Source organism: Xenopus laevis, chromosome 2S (genome assembly GCF_017654675.1).
Source record: "Xenopus laevis strain J_2021 chromosome 2S, Xenopus_laevis_v10.1, whole genome shotgun sequence".
Taxonomy (NCBI): domain Eukaryota; kingdom Metazoa; phylum Chordata; class Amphibia; order Anura; family Pipidae; genus Xenopus; species Xenopus laevis.
In genome coordinates, this window is record NC_054374.1 from 85,751,688 (window position 1) to 85,763,745 (window position 12,058).

A 12,058-nucleotide genomic window follows, 5' to 3' on the forward strand; every position below is an offset into this window, starting at 1 on the left:
CATTTAGCGGAGGGTGAAGTACGGAGGGCTGAAGAGTGCTGATGAAAGAGGGTGGAGGGCTAAGCAGGGAGGGCGAAGGACTGAGGGCAGAAGGCGGAGGGCTGAGGAGGGGGTTCGTATGGCTGACGGCTGAGAAGGGAGGGTAGAGGATGGAGGTGTGACTGCAGCATTTGAGGATGAGTGACAGTAAAAACACCCGATGTGGCATTCCTAAGCCATAGAAGATCGCATGGAGGACAGGGATTTCCTCAGAGGATGTCCTAAAGTTCGTTCCGTAATGGAGCCGCAATGACACGAGTGGCCTCGGGTAGAACCAATTCTATGCAGAGTTAATGAGTGGCTCCGAGGAAAGCAGTTAATGAGTGGCTCCGAGGGAAACTGCTTTGGTATCAATAGGCACGGGAGTTATTCAGCAGCCACGCTGAATACCACTCAAGGTACCGTACACTTGAAAACCAAATTGAACTGGCACCTGTATATGCGCTCACGGGGTTTAAAAAACCTGTGTTCACTTCTTGATTAGACAGACAGTGCATGGGTTACAGGGACTCTTACATGCCTGGACTGGGATTCAAAATAGACCCTGGCATTCCAAGGACAAAGAGGCCCAAACAACCCCCCACGCCAGCCCAGTAAAATGTGGCTGTCTATGGCATTTTAAAGCAGACCCTCTGACTGGCTTGGCTGTGGTACACATTAATACCAATAGCAGGGTAAGACGAGGGTGTGGTAGATATAAAGAAGGCACTGAATCCCTGAACACAGCAGGGTAGATTTACATAGGGTCGAATATTGAGGGTTAATTAACCCACAATATTCGACTGCCAAATGTAAATCCTTCGACTTCGAATATTGAAGTCGAAGGATTTACCACAATTAGTTCGATCGAACGATTAAATCCTTTGAATCAAATGTTTCGAAGGATTTTAATCATTCGGTTGAACGATTTTTCTACGACCAAAAAAAACCCTTTAAAGCCTACGGGGACCTCCCCCGTAGGCTAACATTGAGATTCGGTAGGTTTTAGGTGGCGAAGTAGGGCGTCAAAGTTTTTTTTAAAGAGAAACGCCAGCATCAGATCCTTTACAAACTATTATGATTTCTATTCTGCCTCTTTTTCAGCTATCTGATTGCCTGGGTAAATAAGCCTGGTAACTAAAACTTACATTGACTGCGAGACTAACATTTTAATATTCATAATTTTCTTTAAAGCTCTTTTTTCCATTTCAAGTCCTCCCTTATTGATATTCCCTTATGACTTTTTAATTGCATCTTTATGCCTGTACCTAGCCATTTTCTTTAGGCTGCATTCAAGAGTGACTGCTACTTTAGAGTCTGCAAAAACCAGTCCCCCCACATATCTGTTCTATGTGGGTTCTTACCAGAAACCCCTTAACCACTTGACCATTCAGGAGCCCCCTTTCGTGCGGTACCTGGGGTTCGTATTGACCAGGGGCGTAACTATAGAGGAAGCAGACCCTGCGGTTGCACGGGGGCCCAGGAGTGTAGGGGGCCCAGTGAGACCCTAATTAATTAGCAATTTTAATATATCTTGGTAAAATAGGCCAACTTATAAATATTTTGGGGCCCTAAATTGAATTTGCTATGGGGCCCAGTAACAACTAGTTACGCCACTGGTATTGACTCTGATAGGTGGAAGATGGACTGCTGGTACTGCCAGTCAATAAAGGGGCCCAAGAGGACATTCGGTTGTTATGGTCATCTGGAATGGCTCCTAGCATGGTTAGGCTCTGTGGTGTGGCAGCTAGATTGCCTGGTTGTTCGCTTGTTGATACCTGAGTTCAAATCCCAAGAGGATGCTTTCCCAGACTTTTCAGGGTTGTTTTTGCCTGTACAGAGACTTTTTCTTCAGCCTGCATTCAAGAGTGACTGCTCCTTTAGAGTCGGCAAAAACCGGCCTCCCCACATGTCTGTTCTATGGCGCTTGCATCAAATTGCCTGTTTTTTTCCACCAAAGGTCACTGGGTTGGAGCCTTGACGGAAGTTGCCTTTTCTTTGGGCTACATTAAAGAGTAACCAATATTTACAATTCGGTAAAACGCAAAAACCTGCCTTTGCTAATCAGCTTCTCAGATACTTTTTTTTTTAAAGCTACAGAACAGAAAGTGTCCTCATTAAGCAATTTGCCAAGATCAACTGCAGGCTGATGCTAGGCAAACCCCAAAAAGGGTTCTGTATGGGGAAAAAAAACAAGTTGATGCAAAGGCAAGGTATGGGCAAGGAGCTAGATGGGGAATCCCTTGCCTGAAGTAGATACCTGGGTAGCTTAAAAGAGCATCCCCTGTAAGAAAAAGGGGCAGTCAAATGGAGCCCTTTTAGAATTCAAAAACTTTGAATTTGAAGTAATTTTTGGGTACTTCGACCATCGAATAGGCCAAATTCGACTTCGACTCGAAAAACTTGGAGTATTGGACCATACGAAAATCTAAGTACTGTCTCTTTAAAAAACTTCGACTTCGACACTTCACCACCTTAAACCTGATGAATTGCTATGTTAGACTATGGGGACCTCATAGAACCAATAGCCAACATTTGGCTAAGTTTTTAGAAGTCAAAGTTTTTTTTTTGAAAATTCGGTTCGAATGATTTCTACGATCAATCGAACGATTTTCGTTCAATTGAAAACTGCTAAATTTAATTTAAAAAAAAAGGACTATCAAATTTTTTTTATTCGATGGTCAAATTTGGAAGTTTTAGCACTTCAAAATTCGATCCTTAGTAAATGTGCCCCTTGGTCTATATGTGGGCATCTTTAGGACAACTCCTGCCATGAAGCAAGATGAGACCTTTGCATCAGACAGCAGTGAGCAGCCAAATAACTGGGACAGCAAACAAGCCGAATTTCCATTTTTTAAAACGGAAATTCATCTATGCTACTGACGAGTGGCAATAGTGCTCTCTGTGCTAGTGATTTGGCTCCAATGCTAAAGTTTTACATGCAAAGAGGGGTGGCATCAGGTGGCAACAGCCCAGGTTTGCCCCTGGGCACCTTGGTTAAGCAATTGTAAATAAAGATATATAGTTCTTACACAGCCTATCATTTACCTACTCTCTCACTTCACGCTTCAACATTGGGCAGTGCAGTTTTCAATCTATGTTAGGCTGACACAGTCTCAAATCCTCCATAGTACATTCAGGCAGGACATTTTGTATAAATCCCTAAGAAAAGTCATAAAACCATTGCATAACACCTGGAAAGACAACATAAATTATTGTATAACCAGCTGTGACAAAATGTTCTATGGCCAGTTTCACTTCTTAAATAATACACTGCTGCAGGCAGGGCTGATCCTATCAAATGTGGGGCCCAATTGGGACCATGTTGGCGTTGCCCCTAGACAAAGTGTTGCTGGCTACTGACACACCAAGTATTTAGGAAAATAAGGGCATACAGGCACAAAATAGAAAGGAAAGGGGCAGACAAGGTAAGAGAGTGAGAGGGATGAAATAGGGGCACATAATGGGGGCACACAGAATAAGAGAGAGAGGGAGGAAATAGGAGAGTGGACTGGGCCAATTAGTTTGGCGCTGGGCCGATTCAGTTTGGGAGCAGGCTTGGTTGGATTGGGGGCAGGCAAGACCTATCAAGGTTGGAGGAAAGCTGGGCCTATGAGAGTTGTGATTTAGCCTATGAGAGTTGGGGGCAGGCTAGACCTATGGATTTGGGGATGGGCTGGACTCTCAAAGTTGGGGGCAGGCCAGGCAGCATCATGTGCTGAGGGAAATATTATCTGTGCTGCCCTGTGGTGCGGGGCCCCCCAGAGGTGCAGGGCCCTATTGGGCCCAATTGGTCCAATAGGCCTAAGGTCGGCCCTGGCTGCAGGTAATATAAGTGAAGGGAATGGAACTTGGGAGTAGTCTTTTCCTATGTTATAAGTGTAAACAAGGGTGTCTGGGAAATGTTAATGTGTGCCAAATGCACAAGAGTATTCAGAAATGCTAAAGCTAACAGGAGACTGTCATTTGGAAATGTGGAAGTTGAAGTCCGCTTTTACCAAGTGCCAATCACCTGAAAACAATGAAATAGCAGCTAGTGGGGTAAATTTTAGCAGATACCCTACCCTTTTAGTAAATTGGTTTTACATAGCACCTGCTGTAATGATAGCTACAATGTCACCAATAAGGCCAATGTAAGATCCTCTGTTGGAGTTTTATTCAATCATATGACAGCAACTAAGGGTCCTTCAGGGAAGCAAAATAAAGTAGCAAGTATATTTAGGATGAATTTATCATTAGGTAGGAATAGGACATTCTGTAGTGTAGTGCAGTTAAGAAATGCATAACCTATTGCTATACTGACAACAAATATTTTAACAGGATGGTATGCAATACAAGAGAAACAGTGAATGAATATAAGCAAATAAGTCCTGGCCTAACATCTTACAAGCACCATTATTTGGGTGATTCTTGTGCATTACAGAGGTGTTTGCATGATGTATCACCTAAACTGTTTAGTATGTTTCCTTATCAGTGATTAGCTTCTATTCAGCCAGTTGCAAGTCGAACAATTAATGCAAACATCTGATTGGTTGCCATGGGTTACTGCCCAGAGGCAAATTTGCCCAGTGTTTATAAATGACTCTAGAGTTTGCTCCTGTTTAATATAATATTTCATATCAGACTTATAATGGATAAAAAAAAGATAACCAACTAGGTAGGACCAGGACTTACATTTATAATTATTTAAGAGAAGAATGCAACATTTTTCATCAGTTGGTCATTTTTATCAGTCCCTTACCTTGCTAGTAAATACAGAAATATTGAGCCACAGATCATGTGCAAGGCTACTGGAACAGAAAATCGAGTTGAGGTGCTCCAGGGGCAATTTTATTGAGCTAATCTTCACTATGTTAGATCTATGGTGCCTCTAGGCTGCTATTTTAAACCACATGCAAAATGATTTTAGATACATTGTCAGGCTTTCGCTTTTATTTAGGCAGGAAAACATTTATTGCTTTTTTTCTCACTACAGTCCTTTTACAATTTCTGTGTGCACATTTGTTCAAACCTGTTTGAATAAACTATTGTGTATCATGCCTGCCTAATGAACCACTTGGCAGGCTGAAAGAGATAAATATTTGTGCACTTGCTAAGTATCAAATGTACGTGTTTAAAATCACATATTCACAGTTCTTTGTTCTTTTATAATAGGGAGGGAGAAGCACCCTTCAAAAATCATCTACATCTTGAGAATCTAACCCGGATTATAATGGCTGTTCAAGGTAAACCTCTCTTGCTGCTTTAAAGGAGAATTATACCACTGAACATTGCCAGGGTCTCTAAAATATATCACATAAACAGTGAATATTTAAATAGATAGATATCAAGCCTGTTTATAAATAATCAGTGAGTGACACATGACATCACTAAACGGTGATGTAAACATGTAAAAGGGCAATAATTACGGACAGTTATCTGCCAGATTAATAAAGTTTTTTGATAACATTTTAGAATATAAATTATCTGTTGGGTACATTTTCATTCAGAATGCATTGTTCTCAGTTCAGGATTAAAAGGTGCAAGTTTGTTCAAAACATAGTAACCAAGATTAACCAATAAGCTATCAGCATTTGTTGGTCTACTGGGTTAAAAAAAATGTCATTAAAGATCTGAAGTAAACATGGAACAAAATAGTTACATAGTTACATAGTTACATAGTTAAATTGGGTTGAAAAAAGACAAAGTCCATCAAGTTCAACCCCTCCAAATGAAAACCCAGCATCCATACACACACCCCTCCCTACTTTTAATTAAAATTCTATATACCCATACCTATATTAACTATAGAGTTTAGTATCACAGTAGCCTTTAATATTATGTCTGTCCAAAAAATCATCCAAGCCATTCTTAAAGGCATTAACTGAATCAGCCATCACAACATCACCCGGCAGTGCATTCCACAACATCACTGTCCTGACTGTGAAGAACCCTCTACGTTGCTTCAAATGAAAGTTCTTTTCTTCTAGTCTAAAGGGGTGGCCTCTGGTACTGTGATCCACTTTATGGGTAAAAAGGTCCCCTGCCATTTGTCTATAATGTCCTCTAATGTACTTGTAAAGTGTAATCATGTCCCCTCGCAACCCCAACCTTGACAGTCTACCCTCATAATTTAAGTCTTCGTCCCTCTAACCAATTTAGTTGCACGTCTCTGCACTCTCTCTCCAGCTCATTTATATCCCTCTTAAGGACTGGAGTCCAAAACTGAACTGCATACTCCAGATGAGGCCTTACCAGGGACCTATAAAGAGGCATAATTATGTTACTACACTAGTTACTATATCCTACTTTGATCAAATAAAGAGATACTGTTCTTCCACTACTTATTATATACAAGACGATCACGTTACTCAGACGAGGCAATGTCTACTAATGACACTCTACAAAAAATAATTGAATATCATATCTCTAAGTAGATGGATGCTAGGGAAGGCTGACAACTCTGCAACTGTCAGATGTCAAATGTTATTAGATATTTTCATATGACCCAAATACTAAGTTCAAAAGTCAATCAAATATCTTGGTCAAAGATACCCTAGATACTGTTCTCATTACAGAAAACAAAGCACTCTTGACCTGACTTTTATGTGTTGCCAAAAATGCTTACAAATACTTACAAATACTTACAGACTAGTGATGTGTGGGTCGGGATAAACTCGCCCCGCACCCAAACCTGAAGAACCCGCACCCGACCCTAACCTGCTGCATGCTCCTGCTTATATACCTGTGCCTGCCCTGCCCTACTATGACATCATGGAAGGGGCTGGGCATGCTGGCATGAGCATATAAAAAGGAGCAGGTCCAGATGGAAGTGGGGTACTAGAAGGTTGCGAGTGTGGTGGACACAGGCTAAAGTTCAGCCTTCACCTGCCTGCAAACTTTGTGTGGAAGATGGTCAGAACTCGACTGAGCCGCAGGCTTCGGATCAGCCCACACAACACTATTACAGACTGCCAGATATAGTTACATAGTCTGTTACATAGTTAAATTGGGTTGAAAAAAGACAAAGTCCATCAAGTTCATCCCCTCCAAATGAAAACCCAGCATCCATACAAACACCCCTCCCTACTTTCACATAAATAGACCTCTTGTTTTAGGCAATGGCTGTTTGTATGAACAGGCTACCATAAATCTACATAGAAACCTACTCATTTGTTGTGTGACTAACTTATCATTGTATATTGGAACATGGTACATATCAATATAACAGACAAATATGGTGGAATACATTATACAGAAAGCAAGGGGTTATTAATATTAAAAAGAGCTGGAAGAATATCTGTATTATACACAAAGCAGGGCATGCATCTGTATTATACATAGGACTGGGACACATGGGCCGACAATGCTATAACTTATTTCCGTTGCATCCGATGTGACGCCTGTGTTTTGCGCAGTGCGTCGGATCACGCAGAAATCGCCAGTGGAGTTCTACCCTAAGAGATCAGCTGGGGAGAGAAAGTAAATCCATTACATCGCTCCTATGGCGTAGAATACCTCGTACATCACCACCTACCCCGTCTGACACTGATTGCAACTTTTACAACTACCAAGACCAGTAAAACACCTTAAATACTAGCACTGTACTGAATTCTGCATTCAGCTGAATCCCAGCCTTTTCTGCAGGACTAGAGCACTTGGCCAAACTAAATCTGAAACCTAAATATATATTTATTATGGCATGGAAATTATGTGTCTATCAAGTTCATTCTTTTTATCTAATCATTTAATCTAATCATTCACTAGCTATAGGTGAAGGTGAACTTCTTTTTCATTTGCTCGAATTTGGCTTTGGTGTTTGATCATTTGCATATGTAAATTAAGCTTTGGATTTAGATCAGGATTCCACTGATTTTGTGGTGGATTTAGCCTAAATGTTAAAAACGTGGATTCAATGCACCTCTAACAATATAAACCTACATGAATATTCCACCTGCTGTGGCAAAGATTGAAAGTACTAAAGCGCCACCTAGTGTCACTAGCAACTGATATACTCCTAACTAACAGCTGTGTATGGAAACCATAGCAGTGACAATTCCTAAGGGATTTAATCATTCTGTCTCATCTATTGGATAGATGAGGCCTCCTGTACACAACAAAAACAATTATTATAAATAATCAAGAGCCATGTTCACACAGAAGACTGCATTATTCTATGCATGTGTGTGATACTGTACTGGATTTTTCAACAGACCCCACGGAGACAAAGATGTTTATGTTGCTTTAAGAGAAAAGTTTATTGATAACACCTACATGAAGAGGCAATCATGGCTAGGCACTTCTAACCGACCCTGGAGGGGGGGATAGATTTGTTGTGACATTGAAAATGGGGCCCCCCCCTGCGCCTCATTGTAATGTATATGTGTTTGCTGTGTTCAGTATGCATTTTAATTAAATAGTGGATGCATGGTTTGTGCCATTGGGTAATCCTAATCCTAAATAGAAAATTGCCATTTTAACTACTAAGGTCCACTCCCTGGGGTTATACAATTCACAGCACATAAACAAACCAAGGGCACACATATACTGTATGTTAGGTCACATGAGCCAATTAATGGACAAACTTCTGTCCTACATTTCTTCCTGTTACAGTTAGAGCTGCTGTATTTCTGTTCAGGTGATTTCTGGGGGAGCACACTGGGCACATCAACGTAAGAAGATTGAATTGGAATATTTGCTGGAAAAACAAGTTCACAGACAACGTTGCAAACGTTAGTGACCATGTTTACATCCTTTTTGACTGATTACAGACCTCAATGACTTTCTTGCAAAGTTTGTGGCCAAATGGCTGTTGCAAACATTCGCAGTGTATGTAATAAAATTTCGCAATTGCAAATGTTTTTTTTGTGACAAAATATTTAAGGAAACTCCAGAGCTGTTGTTAACGCTAACCTTTGCTTAGTGATAATGCTCAATGTAATATTCGTCAGTGAATGGTTTTTCATTGCGAGCATTGCAATTTGCAAAAATGCTATTTTAAGCAATGCTTGCGATTTTGATTACATTTCCCCCATACACCCTAACCATGGTCATGGGAAAACAGTGATACCTGTCTCTGCTTTCAATTGTCTTTTCCCAGAACATGATGCTCCATCTACAACCTGGCAGGTTGGCTGTTGATGGTGTAATTGTGCATTAAAGGGTTTTCTGGAACAGGTTTTGGAACATTACTCAAGGCTTAGAAACAAATATCATCTAGAGTTTCTAATGAAGCGTGATACAAATATATAGCATCAGATGTACAATTTTTACCTGGGTCCTGGTTATATTGCAGACTATTTCCAGAGGTATTAGCAACTTTCTTGCTTTGAATGTCCTTGAGTTTAGAATATTTCATGTATCTTCAGAAATGTATTTTTAGGCCTTCTTTTTAGTGGCAGATTTAACAAAGTGTGAGATTAGAACTCACTCACAGACATGTGCACTTATCGGTGCACATGTATGTGCGCACCGATAAGTGCCATTAGGAAAACAATGAGGGCCCAGGGAGCAATTGAAACTGTGATCCTACAAGGCCTGAACTAGGTAAGGGCAGACATAAAAGGTTCGTGCCCAGCACCCAAAAACTATTGGGCCCTAGGCACATGCCTCTTCTGCCTATCCTTAGTTCTGGCCCTGAATCTGCCCCTTAATGTTTGATTTCCATGACAAATTTGTTCGGACAATATGCTTCCTGTTGTTCAGCATGAAGATTGTAATTTCTGTTCTAGAATTATTAAACAATTAGGATGCAAACAAGAAAAATATAGAAAGGTATCAGATTTCGTTTTCAGTTTTTTGGTGGGGGGGGCACATAAGAACCTGGCAACTACTTCTCAAAATTCCAAATGAGAATTTGCAATGAGAATCTGAACCCTATGCGACGGCAATTTCTATCCACAAAAAGGGTTCGGATTTGTCTGGAATTCGGCTGGATCAATAATCAATGGGTTTGGTGCATCCCTACCCAAAAGTAAATCAAGAACCATCCAGAATAGTATAAAATAACTAAAAGATGTAGTTATATCAAATCCAGGATTTACTATAAGATTTGACACTAGTCCTTATTTGCACAATTCAAATTCAGCCAAATCCTGGAAGTGGAACAGTAACACCAACACCAAAAACTGAAAGTGTCTTAAAGGAATGCAAATATAATGTACTGTTGCCCTGTACTGGTAAAACTGGTGTGTTTGCTTCAGAAACACAACTATAGTTTATACATTATAAACAAGCTTATATATCATTCAAGCAAAAGATGCACAATGGATAACAGAGAAGTTCTGAAAATCAAATTGTGTACAATGGCTGTCCCCATGGCTACACAGCATATTGTTTATATAAACTATTGTAGAGTTTCTGAAGCAAACACACCAGTTGTACCAGTGCAGCAAAACAGTACATTATATTTGCATTACTTTAAAAGACTTTCAGCTTTTAATGTTACTGTTCCTGTAAGACAAACCAGATCCTTAAAGGGATTCTGTCAATAGTTTTTATTTCTAAATTACACTGTTTATACTGCAAATAATTCACTCTACCATATAAAATTTCATTTCTGAACCAGAATGTGTATTTTTTTATTCATAATATTGGTGTGTAGGCAGCCATCTCGGGTCATTTTACCTGGTTATGTACTTTCAGAAAGAGACAGGACTTTAGGATGGAACTGCTTTCTGGCAGGCTGTTGTTTCTCCAACTCAATGTAAGTGAATGTGTCTCAGTAGGACTTGGCTTTTTACTACTGAGTGGTGTTCTTAGATCTACCAGGGAGCTGTTATCTGGTTACCTTCCCATTGTTCTGTTGTTAGGCTGCTTAGGGGGAAAGGGAGGGGTGATATCACTCCAACTTGCAGTACAGCAGTAAAGAGTGACTGAAGTTTATCAGAGCACAAGTCACATGACTGGGGGCAGCAGGAAACTGAAAATATGTTTAGCCTCATGTAAGATTTCAAATTTAAATATTAAAAGATCTGTTTACTCTTTTGAGAAACAGATTTCAGTGCAGAATTCTGCTGGAGCAGCACTATTAACTGATGTGTTTTGAAAAAAACATGTTTTCCCATGACAGTATCCATTTAAAGGAGAAACAAACCCTTTACAAAAAAACCATACCCCCCCACGTAGACCCCCCTCCCTCCTCCCCCCCAGCCTAGCTGACCCCTCGGGGAAATGCCCCCAACTTTTTACTTACCCCTAGGTGCAGAGTCACGGTACCGGAGTTCACCGGTTTGCTACAACTGCGCATGTGCCGAAATGGACGGAAATTGCTGAAGCGCTGGAAGAAGACATGAAGACCCGGAAGATTGCTGCTGTGAACTCCAATTCTGTAACTCTGCACCGAGGGGTAAGTCTTTGTGAGGTGGGGGTAGGGTTTTTTTTGGTAAAGGGTTTGTTTCTCCTTTAACTCTTAAATCTCTTAAACATATTTTTAAAGTTGTGGACAATGTAAAATATTTATTTTCAAAATAAATTTATTTGTTTTCCTTTAGATTTCTTAGGGTTCAGGTTAAATTTGGTACTCCACATCAGTCAGAACAACCTCTATGCCCTAGTTGGCCCATTAGGTTTAACTGTTAGACCCCGTTTCCAAAAAAGTTGGGGCACTGAATAAAATGTAAATAAAAAGAGAATGGGACGATATGCAAATCATTTAATGCCTAGATCTAAATGTAAATAGTACAAAGTACAATATATCAAATGTTGAAACATCTACTCATTATAAATTTGATGCCAGCAGCAGATTTCCAAAAAGTTGTTTCCCCCTGTGTTGCATCACCTCTTCTTTTAACAACACTCTGTAACACTTTTATTACATTTGGGAACTGAGAAGACCAGTTGCTGTAGTTTTGAAAGTGTGAGAAGAATTCATGCATAATTTATTAATTGGCAGTAATCAGGCGGAACTATTTGCAGGATTTCAGTGGCATTTTACAACATTAAAGACTGATAGAAAAAGACAACGTTTGGCAAAGTTTAAATTCACCACTTCCCATAAATGCAGATTATGTAGATCCTAAGCAAGAGTTTAGGCAGACACAGGGCCGGACTGAGAATTAAA